This window comes from Lissotriton vulgaris, chromosome 9, assembly GCF_964263255.1.
Source record: "Lissotriton vulgaris chromosome 9, aLisVul1.2, whole genome shotgun sequence".
Classification (NCBI taxonomy): Eukaryota; Metazoa; Chordata; class Amphibia; order Caudata; family Salamandridae; genus Lissotriton; species Lissotriton vulgaris.
The window spans coordinates 238,630,844-238,643,451 of NC_141697.1; positions in this window are offsets into that span (position 1 = coordinate 238,630,844).

A 12,608-nucleotide genomic window follows, 5' to 3' on the forward strand; every position below is an offset into this window, starting at 1 on the left:
GGTACTGCCGGGGGGGAACTTTGGGGTCAGGAAGAGTTTGTAGTAAGATTCCTGCTCTCTTTACATCAGGCAGGCAAGTCAGTAGCTACGGCCCAGAGGCATCGGGCCGCCATTTCCTTTATGGCAAGGGCTCATGGGATCCAGGACCCGACAGCGTCTTTCGTTGTGCAGAAAGCGCTACGTGGGTGGCAACGCCTTGAGGGTCGCAGAGTAGACGATAGGCACCCGATAGGTCTGGATAGGTTGGCCCTGTTATTGTCCGTGCTACCGGTAACATGTTCATCCCAGTACGAAGCAGTGTTGTTCCGAGCCGCATTTGCATTAGCATTCCATGGGGCTATGCGGGTAAGCGAATTAGTGGCAAAGAACAAGCAGGATACGATGGGGGGACTGTGCCGGGAACACATTCAGGTCAGGGAGGAGACAATGACGGTCTCGTTTGTCAGGTCCAAATCCGATCAGGGTGCAATCGGGGACTGCGTAATCATCCAGAGGATCCCCGGGTCTTCCATGTGCCCTGTTGTGTGCGTAGAGGAATATTTAGCGCAGAGGGTGGCAGCATGGGGGGGGACCTTGTTAAGACACGCTGATGCCACCCCACTGACGAGGTTTCAGTTTCAGCGGGTGCTTGCGATGTCGATTTCGGCCGCGGGCTTGAACCCCGGCGACTTTGGGACCCATTCCTTTCGGATAGGGGCTGCTACGGAGGCTACAGCCAGGGGTCTGAATGTTGAACAAGTAAAACGTGTGGGGCGTTGGTCCTCGAACTGTTATAAGAGGTATGTGCGGTTGCACATGTTGTGAAGCTGTAATGATGTACTCACGCTTCTTGTTTTTGTTTGATTTTCAGTTGCGCAAGCCTACGAGGCGGGGCGGACTGTGCAGTCGACCCGACACCGGGGGGCCAGCGGTCAGACATTACCGGCTGTGAAAAAGGAGGTGTGGGTCGTGGGCCACTCATACGTGAGGCGTGCCGCGGACGTATTCAAAGCAGGTGACATGATTCACGTGGCTGGGGAATACGGGTACAGTGTGTCCTTCTACGGAAAGGGCGGGCTCTGTATTGACCAGTTTCGATCATTTTTCGAGGGTTTGTTAGGGCGGACGAGGTCACCGCCGTCTGTAGTCATAGTACATCTTGGGGGCAATGATTTGGTGGCCACTGGTAGACGACTTCTTCTTGAGGCGATGCTTTCCACGGTAAGTTGGTTGGCGAGAAGAGTTCCAGGGTGCACAATTGCATGGTCCCATATGATCCCACGAAAAGTGTGGCGGGGGCTATTTCTATTTCTGCTCTGAATCATTCAGTAAGGAAAATTAATAATAAAGTGAGTAGATTGTTCCGTTCAAGTACACTGCATTCTATTTCGCATGGTTGTATTAAAGGGGACAGTATGTATTTGGGGGATGGTGTTCATTTGTCCCGGATGGGGAACGAGTTACTCATAGGAGACCTGATAGCCTGGCTAAAGACTTTATGACATGACCTTTAGGCAGGAGTTTTGTGGGGGGTCCGGATAGCCGGTCAACTATCCGGCCTGTGGCGGTAAGGTCATGATCGGTGAGCAGTAATTCGAACATCCCTATGAGGGGGCGTCCCCCATTACGGATGGGAGCGCGCGGGGGAGGTGGCCAATTGGCCCCTCAACGGGGAGGCGGTCCTGTCTAAGGAGAGGCCGCCGGAAGGAAAGGAAAGGTGGTCAAGGCCCCTTCCTGGATAGGAGGGGCTACGGCCCCTCCTGGGGAATTTCCCGGGGCCAGGACATCTGCGACGGCAGATGGGTAAGTTGTGTGGGGTGCGGGAGGGGGTTTACGCTACCTTTTAGACACCTCACACGAGTCCTCGAACGACCGTTAAATGGCGTCGAGTTTATTGGGGCCCCCGTCAAGTACAAAGGGAAATTGGTAGATGCACTTGAGGTACGCCTCTGTGCGGTCACTCCTCTCACAAGTGAGGGGGGTATTTCTGGTTTAGGGATCTGACACCGGTTACGACCTTGCCGTTGGCCCTTAACGTTAGGATGTACAATTTCAAGTCAAATGTTTTGTAGGATGTTAGTTCGGCTAGGAGAACCTTTGTATTAGAGATCTGTTAAGGTTAGCCAAACATCGTAATGTGGAAATGAAATTGTACATAATATGAAACTGTTATTTTAATGTTTTATTTTGTTTCATATTTTAAATAAATACGGCCGGGAAGGGTGACTCCCTTCCCGCCTTCCAAAAGTTCAAGAACGGTTTCCGGTTTCCCAATTCTTGGGGATTTGTGTTGAGAGGGGGTGGCGGGTATCTCAGCCATATGGAAAGGGGCGACCATTCGGTCCCCCCGAACGTATGGTGGAGTACCTCGATCCCCCCGGGAAGCCATCTTGGGCGGGAGGCGAGTCTCGGCTGGTATGCCCGAAGCGGCGTAGCCGGGGCGCGCCTTTTTCCCGCCCTAGAGTGGGCTGGCCTAGACACCGACGCGGCCGGCCACGCCCTCGGAGGCAGGCGGGGGCGGGTTCACGCCCACCCTGAAGACGGATAAAAGGAGCGGAAGCCAAGAAAGCATCCTCTTGTTCCTGTGCTCTGAAGCTGCACCTCCCCGCTGCACGTGAGCTCGAGATGGAACGAAGAGCCAATTTTGACCCACCCACCAGCCCCTGAGGACAGCGATTCGTTGTGAATACAGTTGATATAGTATCTTTTGTTTTCTCTGTTTTCTTACAGGTTGTGATGATATCTGAAATTTCTTAAGATGCAATAAAGATTGGTTAATTTCAGTATATTTTGCAAAATAAAGTTTTGGAGCAAGGATTGAACAGTATTCATGCTTGGTAATAAGTGATGTTTGCTTTGTAATCTCAGTAGCTTAGTTAGACTTGTCGTATTTATTTTGGTCGGGCGGTAAGGTCATGATCGGTGAGCAGTAATTCGAAGATCCCTATGAGGGGGCGTCACCCATTACGGATGGGAGCGCGCGGGGGAGGTGGCCAATTGGCCCCTCAACGGGGAGGCGGTCCTGTCTAAGGAGAGGCCGCCGGAAGGAAAGGAAAGGTGGTCAAGGCCCCTTCCTGGATAGGAGGGGCTACGGCCCCTCCTGGGGAATTTCCCGGGGCCAGGACATCTGCGACGGCAGATGGGTAAGTTGTGTGGGGTGCGGGAGGGGGTTTACGCTACCTTTTAGACACCTCACACGAGTCCTCGAACGACCATTAAATGGCGTCGAGTTTATTGGGGCCCCCGTCAAGTACAAAGGGAAATTGGTAGATGCACTTGAGGTACGCCTCTGTGCGGTCACTCCTCTCACAAGTGAGGGGGGTATTTCTGGTTTAGGGATCTGACACCGGTTACGACCTTGCCGTTGGCCCTTAATGTTAGGATGTACAATTTCAAGTCAAATGTTTTGTAGGATGTTAGTTCGGCTAGGAGAACCTTTGTATTAGAGATCTGTTAAGGTTAGCCAAACATCGTAATGTGGAAATGAAATTGTACATAATATGAAACTGTTATTTTAATGTTTTATTTTGTTTCATATTTTAAATAAATACGGCCGGGAAGGGTGACTCCCTTCCCGCCTTCCAAAAGTTCAAGAACGGTTTCCGGTTTCCCAATTCTTGGGGATTTGTGTTGAGAGGGGGTGGCGGGTATCTCAGCCATATGACTTTAAAAATATTAGGTAAAGTTTTGGTAACTCTTTAGGCAAACGTTACTTATAAACTAATTACCTATCATTGCAATGTATCCAAGCTTTAAGTGATTTTAAATAAATAGTGTAATGTCCAGATGTTGTAGAAGGTCCATTATGAAAAATAATTGCAACAGGTACAAAAGTTCTTTCTGATATTGAAACTTGACCAGCTAAAACATTTTTAAATAAAATTTCCAATATTGTTATTGGCTGCAAAAGTGGAAATTACCTAGTTTAAACTTGGGGAAGTAGTTACAACAGAAAGGCCACGATATCGGGATTTGTGTTTGAACTAGAACATGAAATTGAAGAATAATTGATAACCGCAGCCAAAAAATGCAGCAAGTAAGTGTGTGTATGTGAGGATGGTGTCTAGATCGAGTAGAAGATGAATTAGGTGACAAATAAGAAAGGCTGCAGATATGCAATCTGCTCTCTGCCTTGTCAGGGAAGTGGATCTTTGGATATCCTTTTCTATTATACAGAGAGGGTGTCGTATTCCGTAGTGGGAGGCTGAGAAATGACTACCACATCTAAGGAAGCAAAGCAAGTGTAGTAAGTTCCCACTGTGGGTTGTAGAGTTTAAAAATAACAGACAGTCAAGAAAAGCAGCAGGTAGGTGTGTTTGTGCTAGTGGATGCAGAATAAGGTGAAAATTGAGAAAGGCAGCAGACGTGCAAACTACCCACTGTTTTGTAAAGGAAGTGGGTGTTTCATTTTCTAGTCCATTACACAGACTGTGCGTCGGATTCCGCAGTGGGAGCCTGAGAAATGGGTATCACATCTAAGCAGCAGTGCAAGTGCAGAAAGTACAGTCACTGTGCGGTAGAAAGGAAGGAAGAAAGGAGACAACTGTGCAAATTACTCACTGGTATTCACAGTTTGTAGTTAGCATGAAGACTGAATAAAGGGTCTGCATTTTGAATTTGAACTAATTTTAGAATACTTCATAACTCCAGCCAAGAAAGGCAGCAACTTTGCAAATTTTCCATTGCCCTTGGGCGGGGTAGTTTTTATAATAAAAAAGTTTGTCAAATGTCTAATAACTAATGTTAAGGGCAGTGACGCTTTTGTTTGTTGTTTTTGATGAGGTTGATAGATTTTTTTGCGTAACACAAAAGTTATTCGCAATAAATGCATAGAAATTTAAGTTTACCCAATTGAAGATTAATATGTGAGTATGGACTGTTTGCTGAAGATGGTGTTGCAGTAGTTGATGTGCTTGATGCAGCAGGAAGTTAGTTGTTCTGCAATCTCTGTGTTACAGTGAAGCTAAGTTGTTGGGGTGCAAGTTGTTTAAGTGTTGCACTATATTTGCTGTGCCAAAGGAGGATCTTTTGGATTGATCACACCTTGAAAGAGTTGTTTGGTAAATTTAACAAGTTACTAATGGTTGGTGTGTTTTAGTTAGTATGTGTGTGGACATTGCTGGAATGTTTAAGGGACACATTAGAGCTTTCAGAATACAGAAACACTTTGTACTTAGTGACGTCGAATTCTATTTTGTGAAGAACGGTTGAATTCTACATCTGCCTTTAGAACTAGTGGGAGGGTAGCATTTTAAAGTGTTTGATAGGTAACACTACATGTGTGCATGGAGCTGAAGAAAACTTAGCATGGTTTTGCATGGGCATCGTCTCAGAGAAAACGTAGCATTCAGGATTGTAAAAGCTTAAGATACTAATCTTTTTAGAGTTGGAGCAGAGTTCCTGTAACATTGGTACTTAATTTTCTTTTTGATATTCAGCAATCATTTTATGTACCTGTTGAAATATACAGTTAACTGTTCCTCTTTGAAGGTCAAGAAGCAACACTGCTCATCTACACAACATTGTTGGATGGTAGTCTAAAAAGTAGTGGTAATTTTACTGTCACCAAGGTAGATATATGACAATAGAATGAATTATATTTTTACACCACTATTTCATAGTTCTAATGGAAAAGTTGTGTATAGAGTCAACAAAATGATTTTTATTTTTACATATATAGGCAGTAACAGGTAAGTATAATTTATATTTCCTTTTATGGATTGAAGATGGTCATCTGCTGCATTTGAAACATTGGGCCTGTTGAAAAGAAAGTGAAAAGTAAGTAGTAATTAATATTGCATGGTTTAAAGATGAATAGGTTGTAGAAATAAATTTTGTATAAGTATTTATATGGTAAACATAGTTCCAGGGTCAGAATATGCGGTATCATAACCTGGATATCGGCACACAAAGTAGTTTTGTTCAGTGCCAGTAACTACTGTGGAAGTTTGTGCTTTTTAAAACCAATTTTTTTTTTTAGTTTTGCCAAAGTTTGTTATAATTGTGAGGGCACAGCAGCATCCACTGCAATAACGTTTTAGGAACACAATGGCAAAAAAAGTCACGCAATTACAAAACTAAAAAGCGGACCATCAATTTTAGATTTACTGCCTTTGCCAATGTTTGTTTAATTTTGTTTTCCATACTGTTTTTGAAACTAGTTAAAGAGATTTCCCATAATTACATTTTTGAGAAATTGTATGGATGAACACGTTACTAAAACATTCTGCAAAAAATGGTAAGTGAAATTTTATAGTAGTTTAGCAAAATGTTTTTTTCCTGCTTTCTCTTTTTTATGAACATTTTAGTTTGAAAGGAAAGAATCATCAATCTTGCTGTTAAGCTTCTGCAATTATTTCCATCAAATCGCAGAGCATTCTGGGAACAGGAAACATAGCCTCATAGTAGTAAGGTTTGCAAATGTGTGTACACTTTTTTTTACTAGAAAAGTTTTCAGTAGTGTAGTCTCAGCTTGCAACATTTATTTTGAACACTCACTCTAATATTAATGACTTTGGATCAATGTTGTGGAAGGTCATTAACATATGGATACAAATATTACCTCGGCAGCAGACAGTTCCCATTCCTGCTCCGGAACGTATTATTGAAAATTGGCAGTTGAAGAATTTCTGCTGCAGGGGATGGGACTACTTGTTCCAAAGATAAAGTAAATGTGAATTTTTGATAGCCCTGGCCCCAATAAATATATCATGGTGATCAGTGAGAGGTGGAAGAGTTCCTGATAAGTATACGTGGGTCAGACGTGTTTCAGAGCTGTATGCTTTTGTATACTGCAGGCACTGATAGTAGTGCAGTGAGAGCTTACAACATTTACTTAGAGTGTCCAGCTGAATAATAAAGGCATTGAATTTTTGAAGCATAAATACAGGTTTGAAAAGTATTAACATATGGGCAAACATATTACCTAAACTGCAGACAGTGCCCTTCCCTGACCTATTATGTGGTACTGCTAAGTGGTAGGGAAAGGGTTTGAGCTGCTGGGAGTTGGGCCTACTTGTTTCAAGGATATAATACACATGAAAAATTGTTGTCCTTGATCCCAACCAATATGTCCTTTGCGTCGGGCTATAGCAGGGGTCTCCAACCTTTTCTGTAGTAAGAGCTAATTCTGATGAAGGAAAGTCCTGCTGAGCTACTAGCATATTTTATCACTGTAAAATGCCGATGATATGTATTAACATTACACTATGACCACCCTAAGCACAGTTATCAGTAGTAACCCCCCAAAAATTTCAGGTGAAGTTATCAGCAGAATGCTAGGAAAACGTTTATCAATATAAAATGCTTGTAATGAAGTAAAATTCAAATCTTCATATGCTGTGTGCCAGAAAGGGTATTACCACAGCAGTATGTCTCTCTAACTCAAATTGTAGTATCATTCAGCTAACAACTTTAAACGTGTTTTAGAATTGCAATATTATGTCTTCATTCGCATATTAGTTTTTCAAAATACACGTAGTTTTCTATTAAAATCCCTTTCAGCTTTGAGCAATCAAACTCAATTTTCCAGAAGAAAAACCTTTTATAAAAAAGCATAAGTTAATCTTTTAAAAATCAAATCAGTTTTCGTTGTTAGAGAATACACAGTCCTTAAGCATGAGCTTTTACTTTTCATTGAGTACCGCCATGTAAAAATGCCTCTCATGGACAGAGTATGCTTCAAATACCCAGGTATTGGAATCATAGGCCATGGTTCTTCACCATAACACTAAGAATGCCTCTGTTATGCTAATAATGCCTACCATTAAACCAGGGCTACCATTGTGCTGCAGGTGGATGCCCAATATATATTAGTTATGGCCATTATTATGAGAGAAGATGCTGGCACTCTGTCAGGAATGGCAAAAAAGCAGATCAGTCATGTTCTTAATATGTCAGTGATGGCAGCAAGTATGTAATTACTCTACTTATGTGCCCAAAATAGTCAAGGACAAAAATATTATAGCTATGGCACAATTATACATGAATTGGCACAATTGCATCAGAGATAATACTCTTATGATGGAGACCAGCATACATATTTGTTAGTCCTTGACGCTAGGAGTAGTTTTAAGGAATGCACACTGTTTATTTAGGAAGGACACAATGTCACACACCCACACAAAAATTAATGTGATGTTTTTAATTTTCCCTGCTCTGGATGCATACTCTGTTCACTTCGGCTCTTTGGTTGATCATGCTCCCAACTAAGATATGTTCACTTTAGTTCTTCAAGTCACACCCTTTGGTGGGCCATTCCTGGTTACTGTTACTATTCTTTAATGTCACATACTGTGCGACTGATGGAGCCGGGTGGATAATATGGCCAATCTCTTTTTAGGTTGTTTTAAAGTGGATAAAGATGGTTCATGTGGCAGACCCATAGGCCAATACTACATCTTCCACATGCTTCAACACCCTCCGCTTACTCAGTAAGACTTTCAAATGGACCCAGCCCCTGAATCCATGAAGAGCGTCACCTATGCATCCATTATCAGCAGGCTGGACTATGGGAACACCCTCTATGCCGGAATCAACAAATCTCTACTCTACAAGCTTTTGACTGTCCAGAAGGCCGCAGCTAGACTCATGCTCAGTATCCAATGACAAGACCACATTACCCAGCATATACGAGACTTCCATTGTCTCCCCGTCGAAAAACAGAGTGATTTTCAAGCTGCTCACACACACCTATAAAGGTCTCCACAACACCGGACCCCAATACCTCAACAAATGAATGTCCTTCTACACCCCCAAAAGAAACCTGCGCTCCTCTGACCAGGTCTTGGCCGAGATCCCCAGCATCCACAGAACCAGTAGAGGAGGCATACCCTTCTCCTACATCATGGCAAAGACCTGGAACAAACTACCCCTCAGCATGAGATGAAGCACCACACTGAAAGCATTCAGGAAGAGTCTCAAGATCTGGTTTTTCGAATGACCTGAGGTGTCCAAATCCCCTGATACACACTCCCCCAGCGCCTTGAGACCCTCACAGGTGAGTAGTGCGCTCTATAAATTCTTGATTGATTGATAGGCCACCAAAGTGTGTGTTTGAGTGTTATCAAATGGCCCCGGTATTGGTTTGGCTGTCTGTTACTCTTAAGGGTAGTGGAATGAGTAGTGTTGCCTTTTACAATATAAAGAGATTCTCCCAGATTGGCTTGGTTTGCTTCACCTTTGAGAGCTACTTTGAGGGTGCGGGTAAGTTACCAGTAGCTCCCGAGCTACTGGTTGGAGACCCCTGGGTTATAGGAATTCCACATTCCTACCAGTGCATAGGCAGCTTTCGAATATAGTGAAGGCAACTCAGAAAAGATTCTTACCATAAAGTGTTCTGTAGAAATTGCTGAAACTTTTTGGTTGTAGACAGCACAAGACTTTTCAACAGACTGTAAATGTAAAAAAGATGTATATAAGGGCATCATAATAGCAATGCTAAGCATTGGAAAGTTAATTTGCAAATTATTGTACATGTTACAAGTGTTTTGAAATCAACACAATGGAACTCAAAACGGTTTCCGAGCTAATCACAGCACGGAGTCCGCTCTTTTGGCAATCACTGAATAGCTGAGGGCTGCACAAGATATGGGCGATACTTCAGTCCTGATCCTGCTGAACTTGAGTGCGGCCTTCAACACGGTCTCCCATAAGATCCTACTTAAGCGACTTGGGGAGATCGGGGTCGGGGGCGGGGCCCTGGATTGGTTCGCGTCTTTTTCTATATGACCATTCCTTCCAGATCCACGCCCCACCGTAGTCATTCAGTAGGCTCCCCCTCAGTTGTGGGGTTCCACAGGGGTCTGCCCTCAGCCCCATGCTGTTTAATGTGTATGTCCGCCCCCTGGCCGTGTTAGCCAGGGAGCGTAATATCAAATTAACAGAATACGCCGACGATACACAGCTTATTTTCACCATCTCCAGTGACGCCGAGATGGATAGAGTTAAATTTCAAGGAGATGTACTAGCCATCTCTGGCTGGATGTCAGAGAATTGTCTCCAACTCAACTCGTCTAAAACTGAGGTGCTCTTGGTTGGCCGTGATCCACAGAAGTGGGATGAGCATTGGTGGCCCCCTGCATTGGGTTCACCCCCGATTCCAAAACAGGAAGTAAAAAATCTGGAGGTTCTCCTTGACAACTCTCTTGCTCTTGATTCCCACGCAAAAAGAGTGGCAGGCACCTGTTACGGTCGTCTAGGCTCTCTCAAGCCCATTTTAGGTTTCCTCGAGCCTTCCACCCGTCAGACAATAGTCCAGTCCATGGTTCTATCTCATCTGGAATATTGTAATGTGCTCATGCTGGGCTCAAACCTGAAACACTGCCCCACCTCACAGATTTTAAATCGACTAGATTGGTTACCCATCAAACAAAGAATTCAATTCAAAACTCTCTGCTTAACTCACAAAATTCTTTATGGCCATGGCCCTAAAATATTCCAGGGACTCTGCCCTTTCTACACTCCCATGCGTGCTCTCTGTTCTGCTGATCTCCATCTCGCCCGCACCATTAGGGTGCGTAGGAGTGGAGCTGGGGGTCGCTCTTTCGAGTGCATGGCTCTGACACTCTGGAACTCCATTCCCCTGGAAGCACGAAATACCATGAACCATCTGCTCTTCTGAAAACTAATCAAAACCTGGCTGTTCTCCTCCTTCTAGGGCCCCCTTCCCGGATCTTTACCACTTTCTTCCCTCTCTTTTATGCGCCTGCCATGCCCTACTATTGGTCCATTTGCTAGCGCTGGGACGCCCCGTTGCTGGGGTAGCCACGCGCTTTACAAATATATTTAACATAACATAACATAACATAGCATAACATAACATAACTGTGGCAACTATACAAAACAACAATAATTAATCATATTGGGGTTGAAAGCCAATCGTAGGTTTGATAGCAACTGTGTTAGGACCATAGTAGTGATGAGACAAAATGATGTGCAAATAGCAATATGGTTCCGACGGACACTATAGATTCCTTTGGTAGACGTTCATAAATGTTATCCTTGAAAATCTTCTTTGCTATTTATGAGTATTTTAAAGAAGTAACCTATTAAGATGAGTTACCGCCATTGGTCATAGTCATGAGGATTCAATTGTTGTAGTGAAAGCCTTTAGAGAGATACGAATGGTTATGTTTAATAGTTTGCTTTTTTTTTATTTCATAAAGATAAATTATATTGGCAATTTTATATTTGTGCAATATAATAAATAATAAAGAGATAAGGTACATTGTTTTGTGGGGGAAAGTTACCTAAAATTTAATGAAATCTCTTGATAGGTCTGAATTTTGTTACTCCGTGAATCATGACCCATTATCTTTCTTAAAGGTTTGGAAGTGTATAGAAAATGTTGTAGGAATATGATTTTTAATGTGGAGAGTTTACATTTTATGGTACAGATGTCTCCATTAGATACAATACAAAATTATTTTAAAAGATTACCCGTTAAAATATTTGATAAAATAAATTTAGATAGTTTAAACTATTCCAACTAGTTATATTTTCCAAGAATAACTTTGAAAACGGACTAATAAATGTTGGAAAAACTTGTACTTACCAGAAGTATCCAATGACAGGCAGTATTTGTTGGAGTGAGAAGAATGTCCATTTTCTGAAAAGGTACCTGTAGAGTTAAAATGCAATCATTAATAGGTTTACATTACAACTGAATTACATTTGTTTAGAGTTATAAGTATTAGAAAAAGTGAATATTAATAAATATATTTTTAAAACGAACATAGTTTCTTTGAAAAACTTTAAAAAATATCTTAGATTTGTCATAGTCTTCTAAACGTTACTCGATTCTACTCTTAAACAATAATTTTAATAGAGGTCTGAGAGGGCCATATGAGGTAGCAGTAACTATTGCAAGCATGTAGGCAGCATTTTAAAGAATACAGGTTCGGGAGTGTCACATGACGCAGTAATAAATATTAAAACTAATGGGAGAATTAGGAGGGGGCATATACGATGAACTAGAAAGTATATATTCCACAAAAATAAAGCAAAACAGAGCTGGGAGGGCAATGTGATGGATTAAAAAAATAATACTATTATGAACGCACACTTTGTATCAATACAGTCTAAAGCACGTGACAGTTTAAAAATACAAAACTGAAATTTATGCACAGAGAATATTTACAATTAGAGGTCTTGAGGACCTTGTGCCGCAGAAAGAAACATTTATACTTTGTATATACAATTTAAAACCGTTGAGGGGTAGGAGGGCCACGTGATGGAGAAAAGAATATCATCATGAATGTACAATAAAAAGAACACATACCAAAGCACGTGACAGTATTCAAAAATACGACACAGAAATTCATGCACAGTCAGTTTATTAAAAATAGAGGGCTGGTAGTGCTCCGTGACACAGAAGGAAATATTAGGATCAGCAAAGGAGGATCAATAAGAATACAGGCTTGGGAGGGCCTCGTGACGCAGAAAAAAATACCATCATGCACGCACAATTAATAATGGAGGCCTGAGCATGTGGCGTACTATAGAAATACGACACAGAAATGTATGGACGCACAATTTATAAATATTAGAGGTGTATAGGACCTCGTGACTTATAAAGAAACATTTCAATTATGTAAGCACACTTTGAAACCATTGAGGGGTAACAGGGT